This window comes from Peromyscus eremicus, unplaced genomic scaffold (genome assembly GCF_949786415.1).
Source record: "Peromyscus eremicus unplaced genomic scaffold, PerEre_H2_v1 PerEre#2#chrX_unloc_2, whole genome shotgun sequence".
Classification (NCBI taxonomy): domain Eukaryota; kingdom Metazoa; phylum Chordata; class Mammalia; order Rodentia; family Cricetidae; genus Peromyscus; species Peromyscus eremicus.
In genome coordinates this window covers 616,490-632,987 of record NW_026734289.1, presented here as the reverse complement: position 1 = coordinate 632,987, position 16,498 = coordinate 616,490, and the positions used below count along the sequence as shown (strand labels likewise).

Here is a 16,498-nt window from a genome sequence, read left to right as displayed (position 1 = left end):
ATAGTCCTGTCTTCTCCTGCCTAGCTTCATTTGCATTAAACCCAGGAAGAACTCCCACCATCAAAGGTCCAAAAGCCCCTTGTCCTGCATTCTCATGTTCAGACATCATCTCAGCAGGAAGAATACTTAGAGAAGGCTCTGAAATTAACAGAGGGCACTATCTGGAGTCCTACAACTGCTAAGCATGCAGGAGCGCTTTTGTGTATGTGTGTGTGTGTGTGTGTGTGTGTGTGTGTGTGTGTGTGAGTATACCTGGGATTAATGTGGCCCAGTACTGTGAGAAGTCATAGCAGTGCCTGAGAGGCACAGTATGTACGAGTTATGGTCGTCAGCTCTGGGATGTAGAGGAAGGACAGGTTTGCATGTAGGGAAGCCTTTTAGGGCTCCATCCTTCAGATCCAGCTCAGGTGAGTACAAGGTTTGGAATGGTGCTTCGTGTGTGGATTAGGGCTCAGGGGCATGCCAGAGCGTGGTTGGTAAGAGCATTGTGTAGGAACCATTGGGAAGGTGGCAGTACCGTCCTTTAAAGTGGCCTGACAGGCAGGTCCATGAAGTCAGGTCCTCCACACCCACCCCCATCACCAGGAAGCTCCCTTTTTAGCCACAGCAAAAGTCTCCAGGAAGCTTTGTAGAGAGGGAGATTTGGAAGAGCATTGACAGGCTTGTCTCCAGGTGGCAGGGAGAGTGATTTTCTTCTAGGCTTCATCATGGAAGATGTCAGCAGTGTGGAGGAGAGCCTCTGGAGACTTTCAGTGCTCATTGAAGGAAGGCTTCCTGTTGAGGAGTGAAAAGCATTTCCCTACTGAACATGGCCTAGCTAACCTGGATACCAGGGATGGGACTGTACATAGGAGCGAGGGACAGAGAAAGACAGAGATAGAGGTGGAGGTGGAGGTAGAGGAGTATAGATAAATGAGAGAGAGAGAAAGTAAGGTGAGAGCAAATGAGAATCTGCCTGTGGGGTGTTGGGTGTTCTCTAGTTTGTTGATGTTTTTTTTTTTTTTTTCATGCAGGCTGGTGGGCAGACCCACTCTGGGTGTGGACACTTTTTCTGTTCCATGGGTCTGGGCCCGTAGAGAGAAATTTGTGTGAGGACACCTCGAATGTTTAGGGAAATCCATAAGGACACACAGGGTGGGTGTGTGCTGTAGGCATCCTGGTGTTAAGAGTGAGAATTGCTTCTTGTCCCTCAGATTCCATGTTACCTGTCCTCGGTCCACTTGGAATCTCTTGAGAGAGCCGAGTCCTGTGTGTTCCTAGGCCCTGCCACAGGTAGGTGGGTGTCCACAGAGGATACAGAGAGTTCCATGCCTGACAGGGTCTTGGGGAAGTTAGAGAACGGAAAGAGAAGTTTCCTGAGTGGTGCCTGGTATTTGGTGTAGGGTAGGGTTGGGAGGTGGGAGGTTATGGGTGGGAGGTGGAGGGCTGTGCAGAGGAGAGAGATTGTGACAGAGGTGGACGTAGGTCAGAATGGTTGCCTGGTGTTGCCTAGGAGACAGTTAAGGTGGGGGCCTGGGCCCAGGGTTTGGTAGGCAAGAGGGCAGGTGGGTGCAATGTTTCTTCTTTTGATGTGTTCTTGTCTTCACCTCAGGGACCTGGACGCCCTGCCTGTTGAGGCAAGGTTGTGGATGTCCCGGGCCTTATGGTCCCTGCTTCGCATGATGTGGGGCAGCATCCATCTGAACGCTCATCACTACCAAGGCCAAGGTTTTGGAAGGAAGTCCTTCTTCTCCCATCTTAGTATTAGACCATCGGATTTGGGACACGGGACTAAGGCCGCTGACTCTGCATCCCTTCCAAGCATACACAGCTGCCTGCCCTCTTGCCTTGTGTCCATCCTGGAGCGGCCTTCTGCAAGGTGGGAAGCCCGAGCTGGGTCTAGGGTCCCATTGAGTTGGGTGGTCGTCTCCCTTGGTGTAACACCTTCCATCCCACTGCCTTAGAAGAACCGGGTACAGCCTTGGAGGCCCCTCTTGCTGGGCCACCTTGACCTGGAAGCTTGGGTCAGCAGATCCAAGGCCATGCTGGAAGCTGTACTGGTCACCCTGGTGGGTGGAGTCATGTAGACAGCCACTGGATCTCTGAAAGCTGCTGTGTGTGTGTGTGTGTATGTGTGTGTGTGTGTTTGTGTGTCTGTGTGTGTGTCTGTGTGTGTCTGTGTGTCTGGGGTGAAGGCTGGGCTAGGGCAGGGATGCAGCTGTTAGAATACCCTGGTTTGTCAGCTAGGGGGCGATGCTCTGCCCCTGAACCCCAACCCCATTATTATGTTTCTTTGGCTCCTCCCCTATAGTCCAGATGTGGTTTGTGGAGGACTTCCTTAGGGTGTGGCTCAGACTCTCAAGTGAGCCTGCCCCCACATCCACACACTCCCCACTTGGCCCCCTCCATGACACCCTCCACCACCTGCCCTCTCTCCCTGCACCCCACCATACCCTCAGGCAGGGCCTTCAGGGGCTGGCACAAAGCCAAGTGTGTCAGGGAAGTGCAGTGCATGGAGGTTACAATGGAGGAACCAGTTAAAGTCTGTTACCCCCATCTACACACCACACCCTCACCTTCTGCACACCACTGAATCCCTAGCAGCAGCCCTAGAGTGGCATGTCTGTCCAGTCCTAGCTTAGATGGTTGTCCTCCATCTTGGAGCTTTGGCTTTTTTTTTTTTTTTTGCTTTGTGAAGGGCAGAGAGAGAGGACCCTTGGTCCTTGGCCCTTGGCATTCTCGGTGCCCTGCTGCCATCCCGCGGATTCAGTTTGCCAATTCCGCCAGCAGGTCCCTGTGCTACCCTGGAAATGGAGGCGTGCCGCCTAGGGAAGGGCTTCCGCCTGGGTCCCCCAGGACCAAAGCGGTTCTCTGGCCAGCTCCATGACCCAGGAGAGCTGGAGGAGGAAGCAGGGTCCAGGTGACCGGCTCCGGGCGGGCGACACGTGGCTGGCTTAGGGTTCATGGAAGCACAGCCTCCCTGGTCCTGTGGCCACCATGTCTGGGAGCAGGAGAGGACCTCTCCGCAGGGGATTGTGCAGCCTGGGCTGCATGGGGGTGGTTGTGTGGAACTTTTCCTGCCTCTGTGCCAGCCCACCTGCCCTTATGGTGGTGCACAGGGCCACCCCGGGAACCCCTAGCTTTTGTCTGAGCCTCCCTAGCAGTATCCACAGCTCACTTCCAGAGACCACACAAACTCTGCCCTGCATCTCTGGGAGGTGCTCAGGGTCTCAGGCCTGGTTGCTAGCCACCTTGGCCAAATGTCTGTCATCCATTTATCTCCTCCTGCCATCCCCTCTCCTCTCTGGCTGCCTGGACTTCTCTCTGGCTTGCCTTTTGTTTCTTTTACAACTGATTTTCTCTTGAGTTGTGCTACAGGTTGAATTTAGGCACTGGGACCTGTTAGAAAAGGTTCCAGCTCCAGAGCCACATCCCCAGATCCCTGTAAGGGATCTGGAATCCTCACTCCCCAATCATCATCCTATCCAACCTGATTGTTCGTACCCAGTATGGCAGTGTGGTGGCTCAAGGTGAATTCCAGTAAAAGCAGACAGAACAGGGTTTGGACTCAGGGGTGCCCACAAAGAGGCCAGGCAGGACTTAGGTACCATAGTGGCCAGGTTTCACAGCCCGTGCTTCCCCTGACAAGCCTCCTCTGTGTCATTCAGGACACACATAGTCCTGTCTTCTCCTCCCTAGCTTCATTTGTATTAAACCCAGGAAGAACTCCCACCATCAAAGGTCCAAAAGCCCCTTGTCCTGCATTCTCATGTCCAGACATCATCTCAGCAGGATGAATACTTAGAGAAGGCTCTGAAATTAACAGAGGGCACTATCTGGAGTCCTACAACTGCTAAGCATGCAGGAGCGCTTTTGTGTATGCGTGTGTGTGTGTGTGTGTGTGTGTGTGTGTGTGTGTGTGTGTGTGTATACCTGGGATTATTGTGGCCCAGTACTGTGAGAAGTCATAGCAGTGCCTGAGAGACACAGTATGTACGAGTTATGGTCGTCAGCTCTGGGATGTAGAGGAAGGACAGGTTTGCATGTAGGGAAGCCTTTTAGGGCTCCATCCTTCAGATCCAGCTCAGGTGAGTACAAGGTTTGGAGTGGTGCTTCGTGTGTGTGGATTAGGGCTCAGGCGCATGCCAGAGCGTGGTTGGTAAGAGCATTGTGTAGGAACCATTGGGAAGGTGGCAGTACCGTCCTTTAAAGTGGCCTGACAGGCAGGTCCATGAAGTCAGGTCCTCCACACCCACCCCTATCACCAGGAAGCTCCCTTTTTAGCCACAGCAAAAGTCTCCAGGAAGCCCTGTAGAGAGGGAGATTTGGAAGAGCATAGACAGGCTTGTCTCCAGGTGGCAGGGAGAGTGATTTTTTTCTAGGCTTCATCATGGAAGATGTCAGCAGTGTGGAGGAGAGCTTCTGGAGACTTTCAGTGCTCATTGAAGGAAGGCTTCCTGTTGAGGAGTGAAAAGCATTTCCCTACTGAACATGGCCTAGCTAACCTGGATACCAGGGATGGGACTGTACATAGGAGCGAGGGACAGAGAAAGACAGAGATAGAGGAGGAGGGGGAGGTAGAGGAGGATAGATAAATGAGAGAGAGAGAAAGTAAGGTGAGAGCAAATGAGAATCTGCCTGTGGGGTGTTGGGTGTTCTCTAGTTTGTTGGTGTTTTTTTTTTTTTTTTTTTTAATGCAGGCTGGTGGGCAGACCCACTCTGTCTGTGGACACTATTTTCTGTTCCATGGGTCTGGGCCCGTGGAGAGAAATTTGTGTGAGAACACCTGGAATGTTTAGGGAAATCCATAAGGACACACAGGTTGGGTGTGTGCTGTAGGCATCTTGATTTTAAGAGTGAGAATTGCTTCTTGTCCCTCAGATTCTATGTTACTTGTCCTCGGTCCACTTGGAATCTCTTGAGAGAGCCGAGTCCTGTGTGTTCCTAGGCCCTGCCACAGGTAGGTGGGTGTCCACAGAGGATACAGAGAGTTCCATGCCTGACAGGGTCTTGGGGAAGTTAGAGAACGGAAAGAGAAGTTTCCTGAGTGGTGCCTGGTATTTGGTGTAGGGTAGGGTCAGGAGGTGGGAGGTTAGGGGTGGGAGGTGGAGGGCTGTGCAGAGGAGAGAAATTGTGACAGAGGTGGACGTAGGTCAGAATGGTTGCCTGGTGCTGCCTAGGAGACGGTTAAGGTGGGGGCCTGGGCCCAGGGTTTGGTAGGGCAGGTGGGTGCAATGTTTCTTCTTTTGATGTGTTCTTGTCTTCACCTCAGGGACCTGGACGCCCTGCCTGTTGAGGCAAGGTTGTGGATGTGCCGGGCCTTATGGTCCCTGCTTCGCATGATGTGGGGCAGCATCCATCTGAACGCTCATCACTAGCAAGGCCAAGGTTTTGGAAGGAAGTCCTTCTTCTCCCATCTTAGTATTAGACCATCGGATTTGGGACAAGGGACTAAGGCCGCTGACTCTGCATCCCTTACAAGCATACACAGCTGCCTTCCCTTTTGCCTTGTGTCCATCCTGGAGCGGCCTTCTGCAAGGTGGGAAGCCCGAGCTGGGTCTAGGGTCCCATTGAGTTGGGTGGTCGTCTCCCTTGGTGTAACACCTTCCATCCCACTGCCTTAGAAGAACCGGGTACAGCCTTGGAGGCCCCTCTTGCCGGGCCACCTTGACCTGGAAGCTTGGGTCAGCAGACCCAAGGCCATGCTGGAAGCTGTACTGGTCACCCTGGTGGGTGGAGTCATGTAGACAGCCACTGGATCTCTGAAAGCTGCTGTGTGTGTGTGTGTGTGTGTCTGTGTGTGTGTCTGTGTGTGTGTCTGTGTGTGTGTCTGTGTGTGTCTGTGTGTCTGGGGTGAAGGCTGGGCTAGGGCAGGGATGCAGCTGTTAGAATAACCTGGTTTGGGAGCTAGGGGGCAATGCTCTGCCCCTGAAACCCAACCCCATTATTATGTTTCTTTGGCTCCTCCCCTATAGTCCAGATGTGGTTTGTGGAGGACTTCCTTAGGGTGTGGCTCAGACTCTCAAGTGAGCCTGCCCCCACATCCACACACTCCCCACTTGGCCCCCTCCATGACACCCTCCACCACCTGCCCTCTCACCCTGCACCTCACCATACCCTCAGGCAGGGCCTTCAGGGGCTGGCACAAAGCCGAGTGTGTAAGGGAAGTGCAGTGCATGGAGGTTACAATGGAGGAACCAGTTAAAGTCTGTTACCCCCATCTACACACCACACCCTCACCTTCTGCACACCACTGAATCCCTAGCATCAGCCCTAGAGTGGCATGTCTGTCCAGTCCTAGCCTAGATGGTTGTCCTCCATCTTGGAGCTTTGGCTTTTTTTTTTTTTTTTTTTTTTTTTGCTTTGTGAAGGGCGGAGAGAGAGCACCCTTCGCCCTTGGCCCTTGGCAATCTCTGTGCCCTGCTGCCATCCCATGTATTCAGTTTGCCAATTCCGCCAGCAGGTCCCTGTGCTACCCTGGAAATGGAGGCGTGCCGCCTAGGGAAGGGCTCCCGCCTGGGTCCCCCAGGACCAAAGTGGTTCTCTGGCCCACTCCATGACCCAGGAGAGCTCCAGGAGGAAGCAGGGTCCAGATGACAGGCTCCGGGCGGGCGAAACGTGGCTGGCTTGGGGGTTCACGGAAGCACAGCCTCCCGGGTCCTGTGGCTGCCATGTCTGGGAGCAGGAGAGGAGCACTCTGCAGAGGATTGTGCAGCCTGGGCTGCATGGGGGTGGTTGTGTGGAACTTTTCCTGCCTCCTTGCCAGCCCGCCTGCCCTTAAGGTGGTGCACAAGGCCACCCCGGGAACCCCTAGCTTTTGTCTGAGCCTCCCTAGCAGTATCCACAGCTCACTTCCAGAGACCACACAAACTCTGCCCTGCATCTCTGGGAGGTGCTCAGGGTCTCAGGCCTGGTTGCTAGCCACCTTGGCCAAATGTCTGTCATCCATTTATCTCCTCCTGCCATCCCCTCTCCTCTCTGGCTGCCTGGACTTCTCTCTGGCTTGCCTTTTGTTTCTTTTACAACTGGATTTTCTCTTGAGTTGTGCTACAGGTTGAATTTAGGCACTGGGACCTGTTAGAAAAGGTTCCAGCTCCAGAGCCACATCCCCAGATCCCTGTAAGGGATCTGGAACCCTCAACTCCCCAATCATCATCCTATCCAACCTGATTGTTCGTACCCAGTATGGCAGTGTGGTGGCTCAAGGTGAATTCCAGTAGAAGCATCCAGAACAGGGTTTGGACTCAGGGGTGCTCACAAAGAGGCCAGGCAGGACTTAGGTACCATAGTGGCCAGGTTTCACAGCCCGTGCTTCCCCTGACAAGCCTCCTCTGTGTCATTCAGGACACACATAGTCCTGTCTTCTCCTGCCTAGCTTCATTTGCATTAAACCCAGAAAGAACTCCCACCATCAAAGGTCCAAAAGCCCCTTGTCCTGCATTCTCATGTCCAGACATCATCTCAGCAGGAAGAATACTTAGAGAAGGCTCTGAAATTAACAGAGGGCACTATCTGGAGTCCTACAACTGCTAAGCATGCAGGAGCGCTTTTGTGTATGTGTGTGTGTGTGTGTGTGTGTGTGTGTGTGTGTGTGTGTGTGTGTATACCTGGGATTATTGTGGCCCAGTACTGTGAGAAGTCATAGCAGTGCCTGAGAGGCACAGTATGTACGAGTTATGGTCGTCAGCTCTGGGATGTAGAGGAAGGACAGGTTTGCATGTAGAGAAGCCTTTTAGGGCTCCATCCTTCAGATACAGCTCAGGTGAGTACAAGGTTTGGACCAACCTCTGCCTCCTAAGTGCTGGGAATAAAGAACTGTACCTCTGGATAGTATTTCAAAGTATTTGAAAATCTGAAAGTGAATTTCCCTTTTTTTATACCTGAACCTGTAAGCAATTATCCATTGTACTGATCTCTCCTCTTCTATTTTCTCCATTTTTCTTTTATTGACATTTCTGCCTTTACTTTGCTTGTCAGCACAGAATGATTTATGCAGGAAACATTAGAGAAGTAGGCTTGAGTCTTGATGAGTAAGCCTGGTTCAGAACCATGGAGAGCAGCCAAAGCGGTCCAAATGTGAGAGGTATGATTTGTGAAGGCCATGGTTGGCTTTGTTCCAAGGTTTTTAAATTGAATGTGTGTGTGTGTGTGTGTGTGTGTGTGTGTGTGTGTGTGTGTGTGTGTGCCACTTCTGTTCCTGTCCTCATAGAGACCAGATGAGGGCGCTGGGTTCCCTGGAACTGGAATTATAGGCGGTTGTGAGCTACCAATGTGGGCGCTGGGAACTGAACTGTAGCCCCCTTGCAAGAGCAGTAAGCATTCTTAACCACTGAACCAGCCCTGGCTTTGTTCTGAACAAAGGTCTGGAGCAGTGTCTGATGTATGCAAAGTTTCTGGAACTATCTGTCTGTGCCTCACTTCTTGGTTTTGGTTGAATGGCAATGCCTTTCCTTACTCAACCATCTCATTAGCCTAAATAATTAAAAAAAAATGTGTGTGTGTGTGTGTGCATTACACCATGTGTGTGTGTCTGAGTTATGCCATGTGTGTGTGTTATGTTGTGTGTGTCTGTGTTACACCATGTGTGTGCAGATGTCTTCATGTCAGAACAGTCCAAGAATTGAGTTGTGTGATTATTCTGAATGCTTATGAGAAAACTCCAAGGTAAGAGTCTTGTAAGTCAGTTTCTTCAAAACACAGACTTGTTCTTGGAATGTGTTACCTCCTCCCAGGTATAGCAAACAGGAGTGAGTAACTGGCTCTTGTATTTGTTTATATGCCTCAATGGAAAATATGTTTTTTGTATTGTGCAGCTTGTCCTTGTGATTGTACACAGGTTAAACTCATGAAAACTTTACTCATGTGACCTTTCTTAACCCTCAGAGTATAAATTGTCTGATGCTCTGAATAAAGTTGACTATTGCATAAGACCAGTCAGCCTCATATATTGGCTCCACTCTTCCAAGTTCCACCGCCTCTAGAGAAAGCCCAGCACATGCTAGAAGAGGGCTTTGGCACCCTTAAAGCTGCTGTCTGAGCCAGGTTCTGGGAACCAAACTCTGGGTCTTCTGGAAGAGTAGCAAGCACTCTTAACTTAGCTGCTGAGCCATATCTCAAGCTCCTAACTATGACATGTTAACACTTGGGAAGTGGAGGCAGGAGGATCAGGACTTCAAGGACAGCCTTGGCCACATGAAGATCTGTCTAAAATAAAATAAAATGTGGGCCAAAGTTGAGGTTAGCACAGTAGTAGAGGACTTGGTCTAGTGATAATAAAGCTGTCTGATCTCTAGAACTCTAAAGAATATGAACCAACATGTAGAATACAGGTTTATTATATGTGAGCATACTCCATATGTGTATATTGTGTGTGTATATGTATGTGTTGGGCACTAGATTGAACCCAGAACCTTGTACATGCTATTGCAGACACAACCATTGAGCTACATATTGCCTTCCCTGATCTCTCTCTCTCCCTCCCTCCCCCTACCCTTTCTCTCTGTCCTGTTAGGGATTAAACCCAGGGCCTTTGTATCTTAGGCAAATGCTTTACCACTGAGCTACATTCACATCCCATAAATTATATATTTAAATCCTCCTTCTATTTCAATGCTTTCAGTTAGTATATCATGAAATATTTGAGTGTAATTAACTTAAAAGCTCCCTTTTATATTATGTGTATTGTTGGTTTCTCTGCATGTACGTCTGAGCACCACGTGTGTGTAGTGCCCACAGAAGGCATTCGATCCCCTGGGCCTGGAGTTACAGATGGTTGTGAGTTACTATGTGTGTGCTAGGAACTGAACCTGGGTCTCTAGTGATATCTATGTATTTTAGAATTAAAAATTTTTATAATTACAAATTACAATGTTCAACAGCACCATCTGCTGTTGGAAAAGGTGAAAGCAGCTAGTTTTGTTATACACTAAATTTGATCTTTACATTTAAAATAATTGGAAGTAAATACAGAGGTCTGAAGAGTAGACTTAGGTGTTCAGCTTTAAATGAATCCAGCAATTCTAGCCTCAACATAAAGTATTTATTATGTGTATATGATGTGTGAGTATTAAGTGCAGTGCCACAGTGCATATGTAGATACAAGAGGATAACTCAGTGGAGTGCTTCCTTCCTTCCACTATGTGGGTCTTGGGGGTCAAACTCAGGTCATCAGTCTTGGCAACAAGCATCCTGGCCATCTCACTGGCCTCTAGCCCCAACTTTGTTTTTTAAAAATATTTTTTAGGAGCTGGAGAGATGGCTCAGGAGCTAAGAGAACTTGCTCTTGCAGAGGACCAGACACTCATACACATAAAACAAAATTACAAAATCTTTAAAAATATTTTTAGGGTTTATTTTTAATGTTACCCCACAGGGGCCAGAAGAGGGTGTTAGATCCACTGGAGCTGGAGTTATATGTAGTTATGAGCTCTCAGACATGGATGATGGGAACCAAACTTAGCTCCTCTGGAAGAGTGGTAGTGCTCTCTTCAAACAAAATGTATATAGACACTTTGCCTGCTTGTGTGTTCATGTCTGCCTGGTGCAAGCCAAAATGTCTGTAGGTGTGTTTGGAACAAGGAAGCTTGGTGGGAAGGCAACTTCCTCACAGTGAAGCCTCTGGGATGAAGGGAAGCTAATTCTGTTTCTAGCTTCATGTTGACTATCCAGGAAAGTTAATTGCCCACATGGTTCACTTCCTACATCAGAAAATTGGTGACTGAAGGTGGTTATAGGGAGTTCAAGGACGCAGCTTTGCTGAATCATCACCCACACTAGGGCAGGTATTTTGATGATACAGCTACCTTAGAGTGATCTATGCATCTGTCAGTAACCTGGTTCACCATGCCTGGTGAAATGCTTTCTTTGGTCAGTGTGGTGGTTTGACTGAAAATGACCCCTAGAGGCTCATAGGGATTAGCACTATTAGGAGGTATGGCCTTGGAGGAGTAGGTGTGGCATTGTTGGAGGAGGTGTGTCATTGGGGGCAGGCTTTGAAGTTTCAGATGCTCAAGCCAAGCCCAGTGTCACTCTCTCTTCCTGCTGCCTTCAGATCTGAATGTAGAACTCTCAGGTACTTTCCCATGATCATGTCTGCCAGCATACTTCCATGCTTCCTGCCATGATGACAATGGACTAAACCTCTAAACTATAAGCAAGCTTCCAATTAAATGTTTCCTTTATAAGAGTTGCCATGGTCATAGTGTCTCTTCACAGCAATAGAAACCCTAACTAAGACAGTCAGTTATCAGCAATGAGTGGACATTTATTCACATCTCCCCAGGAAGATATCACCTGAATTTGTGTAAGTACACTCTGTGATGTCCAATGGTGACGGACTTGTCTAATGACTAGTGGGATGTGAAATTATTGAATGACAATTTTATGATTTGATTTTGTTTCTAACAAAGAAAACAGATTTCTTTATTATATTGAAAAAGCAAGTGGGCATGGCACTACCAGAAGAACCAACAGCTTGATTTGCTACCCTCCCTTCGTTTTTGTAGTACTGGAGACTAAACCCACGGCCTTGCACATACTAAGCAAGCACTCTACCACTGAACTATATCCACACCTCATGTCTTCACTTTTAACAGCTAGAGGCCAGGCATAGTTTCACATACCTGTAATCCCAGCAGGTTGAGACAGGAGGATCAGGAGTTCAAGGTCTACCTATGACCTAGTGACTTTGAAGACCACATTAAATTCACCCACTTTCTCTCTATATGTATGTATGTATACTTAGGAAGATGCTGGCTGCCAAGCCTGATATCCTGAGTTCCATTCCCAGACCCACATGGTAGGAGACAAAGGTTGTCCTCTGACCTCCACTTAGGTCATGGGTACATGAACAAATACAAATAAATAAACTTCTGTAATGAAATTTGAAAAAAAAATATTAGTGTCTGGGATGTAGTTCAGTTGGCAGAATTCATGCCTAGAATGCATGAAGTCCTGCTTTAAATCTCCAGCAACCACATAAAAATGAGCGATCCCAGCCCTGGGGAAGTGGAGGCAGGAAGATTAGTTCAAGATCATCCTTGACTACAGAGTGAGTTGGTGGCCAGCCTGGGCCTGTCTCAGAAATAAATAAAGAAATGAATAAAAAGCTATTGGTCACAGACTATGAAGAAACACATCCAGAGATCCCTGGGTTGGAATTGGCTATGATGATTTCTGTATGGCTGCCTCCACGTAGAAGATGAGTCTGTTTTCAGTAGTAAAAGGGATAATTATTAGGTAGGAGCAGTCTTAAAATCATAGCTATGGAAGAAGGCAATGTGTGGTTATAGAGAAGCCAATGATTAGTTGTGGTGAGATATATGATTTTTATATTTGGCTGGTAAACATTCCCATCTTTAGTTTGATAGTCATAAATCATATCTTCCTACCTAGAAGAATAGAGATATGACCACGACTTGCTGTGGAATAATCTTTTTGTACACTATGAATATGTATTACTCTCATTGGCTAATAAAAAGCTGATTGGCTGATAGCTGGGCAGGAAGAGATTGAGCGCAAGAGAATTCTGGGAAGAGGAAGGGCAGAGTCAGAGAGTTGCCAGAAAATGCGGAAAAGCAAGGTGAGAATGCCATACTGAGAAAAGATACCAAGCCACATGGCTAAACATAGATAAGAAATGTAAGAGTTAGCTAGTAACAAGTTTGAGCTATCGGCCGAGCATTTATTATTAATATAAGGCTCTGTGTGATAATTTGGGAAGTGACTGCTGGGTATTTGGAAACAAATGGTTGGGACAGAAAACATCTGATTACAATGACTAGCCATAGCTAATAATAGCTAACCTTCCTGGAACTTGATTGGCTCAGGAAAAGGCATATGGCAGTGGGGTGGACAGACTGATGCTGGGAATGTGAAGTTCCATTTCTGTTTAATTTGTTAAAATGAGAATGTGGGACCTGGGCACATGGGCAGGCCCTCCACTGGGGAGAAAGGTCCCCGAGGAATGAAGATGGAAGCAGAGATGTAAGGGGAAGACTCCTGCTGATGAAGCCTGGGGTTATTCTTGTCCCAAGGGCCCTTTCCTGTGAGCTATGAGTCTCTTTTACCTACACTTGGTTTAAGCTAGTATAATTTGAACTTCCGATTTAAATTTTTTTTTTTTTTTTTTGAACAGGGTTTCTCTGTGTAAGAGCCTGGCTGTCCTGGAATTCACTTTGTAGACCAGGCTGGCCTCCAACTCACAGAGATGGGCATGCTGCTGCCTCCCGAGTGCTGGGATTATAGGCTTTCATTACCACCTCCCGGCTACGTTTTTTTTTTTTTTTTTAAATCACAGGTGATTAAACCCAGAATTTCATGTATCAGAGACAAGTGCCCTAACGCTGAGCTATATCTCCAGAATGTTTTCGCATTTATTTATTTTCCAGCATGTTTTACATTTATTTATTCTTACTTTTAAAGACAGGGTCTTATGTAGCCTAGACCTTGTGGAAATCATCTTGCCTCAACATCTCAAAAGCTGGGATTACAGGTGTTAGCCAACACACACACACACACACATACACACACACACACACACACCACTTTCATACTGTAGAGCAGGCTGGCCTTGAAATTGTGCTGGTGCTCCTGCTTGTCTTCCAACTGTTGGGATTATGGGTGTAGTTACCACTGCCTAGATAACATTTTTGTTTGTTTGTTTTTTGAGACAGAGTTTCTCTGTGTAACAGCCTTGGTTGTCCTAGAACTCACTCTGTAGACCAGGCTGGCCTTGAACTCACAGAGATCTGCCTGCCTCTGCCCCCTCCCCCCAAGTGCTGAAATTAAAGGCATGTGCCATGACCGCCTGGCTCTAGATACACTTTTTGATGTTGTTGTTAAATACAGAGTCTCATGTATTCCAGACTAACCTGGAACTTGCTATGTAGCTGAGGATGACATTGAACATCTGTCTATCTGCCTCCACTTTTCCAGTGCCAAGATGACAGGCATGTTCCAGTATGCTCAGCTTACATTTTCCCCCAGATTCAGTCTTACTGTGTATTTCAGGCTGACAATCTTGTTTCAGCCTTGATTTTTTTTTTTTTTTTTTGGCTGGGGGAGTGTTCCAAGACAAGCTTTCCCAGAATAGCCCTAGTTGTCCTGGATCTAACTTTGTGGACCAGGCTGGCCTCGAACTCACATAGATCCACCTGCTTCTGCCTCCTGAGTGCTAGGACTGAAGGCATGTGCCACCACTACCTGGCAATTCCAGCTTGGAATTACTGGTATGTATCACTACATCCAATTTTAACTTCAGATTTTTTTTTCAGATTTATTTATAGTACATGTGTATATGTCTCTGTATGGTTATGTGCACATAAGTATAGGTGCCCTTAAAGGTCAGACAAGGGTGTCTAGTCCCCTGGAACTGGAGTTACTGGCAGTTGTGGGCCACCTGATGTGGATGCTGGGAACTGAACTCAGGTCCTCTGCAAAAGCAGTAATTGCTCTTAACCACTGGGCCATCTCTATCCCCACTAACTTCTGTTTTGATGTTGCAAAAGTCTTGATTAAAAAGTCTGCTACCACTGGACATGGTGGCACACACCTTTAATCCCTGTACTGAGGAGGCAGGCAGATCTCTGAGTATGAGGCCAGCTGGGTCTACATAGCAAGTTCCAGGCCAGAAAGCCAAGTGGTGGTAGCATACTCTTTTAATACCAGCACTCCAGAGGCAGAGGCAGGCAGATCTCTGTGAGTTCGAGGCCAGCCTGGTCTACAGATTGAGTTCCAGGACAGCCAGAGTGGTTACACAGAGAAACCCTGTCTCAAAAAAATGAAAAAAAAAAAAAAAGTCTGTTAAGGTGCCCACTGTAATGTTATCTCTTTTAAGGCAATACTCCCCCTCCCCTTCTCTTGAGACAGTGTCTCACTGTACACAGCTCTAACTAGCTCGTAACTTGCTACATAGACCAGGGTGTTCTCATACTCACAGAGATCTACATGCCTTTGCTAATAGCCAGCTCTAGTGCCTAGTCTAGTAAAACTCCGTTCCCCATTCTGTCTTGTGGCAAGCCTCTGGTAATTCTCTTTTAGCTAGTCCCTTTTAGGCGTGGGTCATGTGATTATGGGGGCTGACAAGTCTCAAGTATGCAAGAATGGCCAGCCACACAGTATATAAGTACTGGTTTCTCCATTGCCACGAAGTAAACACTCCAAAAAGGAAAAGGAGAGGCGGAGCCAGGCGTGGTGGTGAAAGCCGGTAACCCCAGTACTTGGGAGGCTGAAGTAGGAGTTCCAAGACATCCAGACAGCCAGAACTTCATGTATGAGAGACAAGTGCACTACGTCCTAGCCTGCGTCTTAAAAAAAGACTGACAACGAAGACAGCCTTTCCCAGAGATCCAGAAAAATGGAGTTTCCCCTTACACCCCGGGCTAACTAAAGCACCCTCAACAGCACATTTTCCCGCTCGGTGGTTGAGCACACGTGTGGCAGACCGCTTCTAAAAGCACACCGGTGCTCAAAGGATACACAGTCCGCCTTTAGCACCTCCAGAGGGAACTCCTAGGCACCTGGCTGGCAATCAGCACCCCTTCGCCCTCAAGCAGTTGCCGCCCACCAAGGGAAAGGCGGGGCGACCTGTCAGAAAGTAGCGCGAAGTTACATCAGTTGCTTACTGCAGCCAGATGAGATCTTTGGGGACACCAAGAAGGTCAGGCCCGCGTGAACAGCCATCACCATTACAGATTTGCCCGGCACCCGCGGGAGAACCTGTCCAAAGCCTGCGCGCCCGGCCCGCTCGGCCACGCCCACCCGCCTCACAGCCCCGCCCCCAGCCAATAGGGGAAGCCACTCGTCACAGTATTTCCGGTTCCAATCTTCCTACGGGCTTCCGTAGCTCCCTGTTTTCCAGGCATCGGCTCCGGCCCCGCCCCTACCGCGTCTTTGACACAGTCACGTGAGGGGTGCGCGCGGGGCCTGCCGGGAGTAGTGCTGCCGGCGGGTCAGGGTTCGGCCCAACATGGCGGTTCCTGTCGGACAGTGACCAAGGCTTTGCCGTCGGGAGGACCGAGTGGCGGTGGTCGGCGTCCCCACCGGCCAGGGTGGGATGCAAAGCTTCCGGGAGCGCTGAGAGGAGGCGGGGACGGGCCCAGGCCCCAGAAGCCGAAGCAGCGGCGGCTACGCGCAGTCGGCTGCAGGCTCCGGAGTGGGGCCGCACCCGGCCGGGCAGGCGGCGGCGGCGGCGGCGGCGGCTGCGGCAAGCTCGGCTCCGAGGTGGGGCGGAGGCCGGGCGCCGGGCCGCGGCCATGGCCCAGTGCGTGCAGTCGGTGCAGGAGCTCATCCCCGACTCCTTCGTTCCCTGCGTCGCCGCGCTGTGCAGCGACGAAGCCGAGCGGCTCACCCGCCTCAACCACCTCAGCTTCGCCGAACTGCTCAAGCCCTTCTCCCGCCTCACTTCCGAAGGTACGTGGTGTTCTTCCTCGTCCATCAGCTGCAGCCGAGCCGTGGCCGAGAAAAGGAAGTTGGGAGCAAGTAGAGGACAGAGGGGCGGCTGCCCGGGGCTGCGGCTGAC

General features: G+C 49.3%; 1 long non-coding RNA gene across 1 annotated transcript; it reads right to left on the bottom strand.

The window, feature by feature from the left end:
- Positions 1-499: 499 nt before the first annotated feature.
- On the bottom strand, positions 500-1,383 carry LOC131901072 (uncharacterized). The gene is made up of 2 exons (XR_009376334.1): positions 1,206-1,383; positions 500-774 (listed from the first exon to the last, which is right to left on the bottom strand). It is a non-coding gene; the product is annotated as an uncharacterized LOC131901072 (long non-coding RNA).
- Between the last annotated feature and the right edge of the window lie 15,115 nt (positions 1,384-16,498).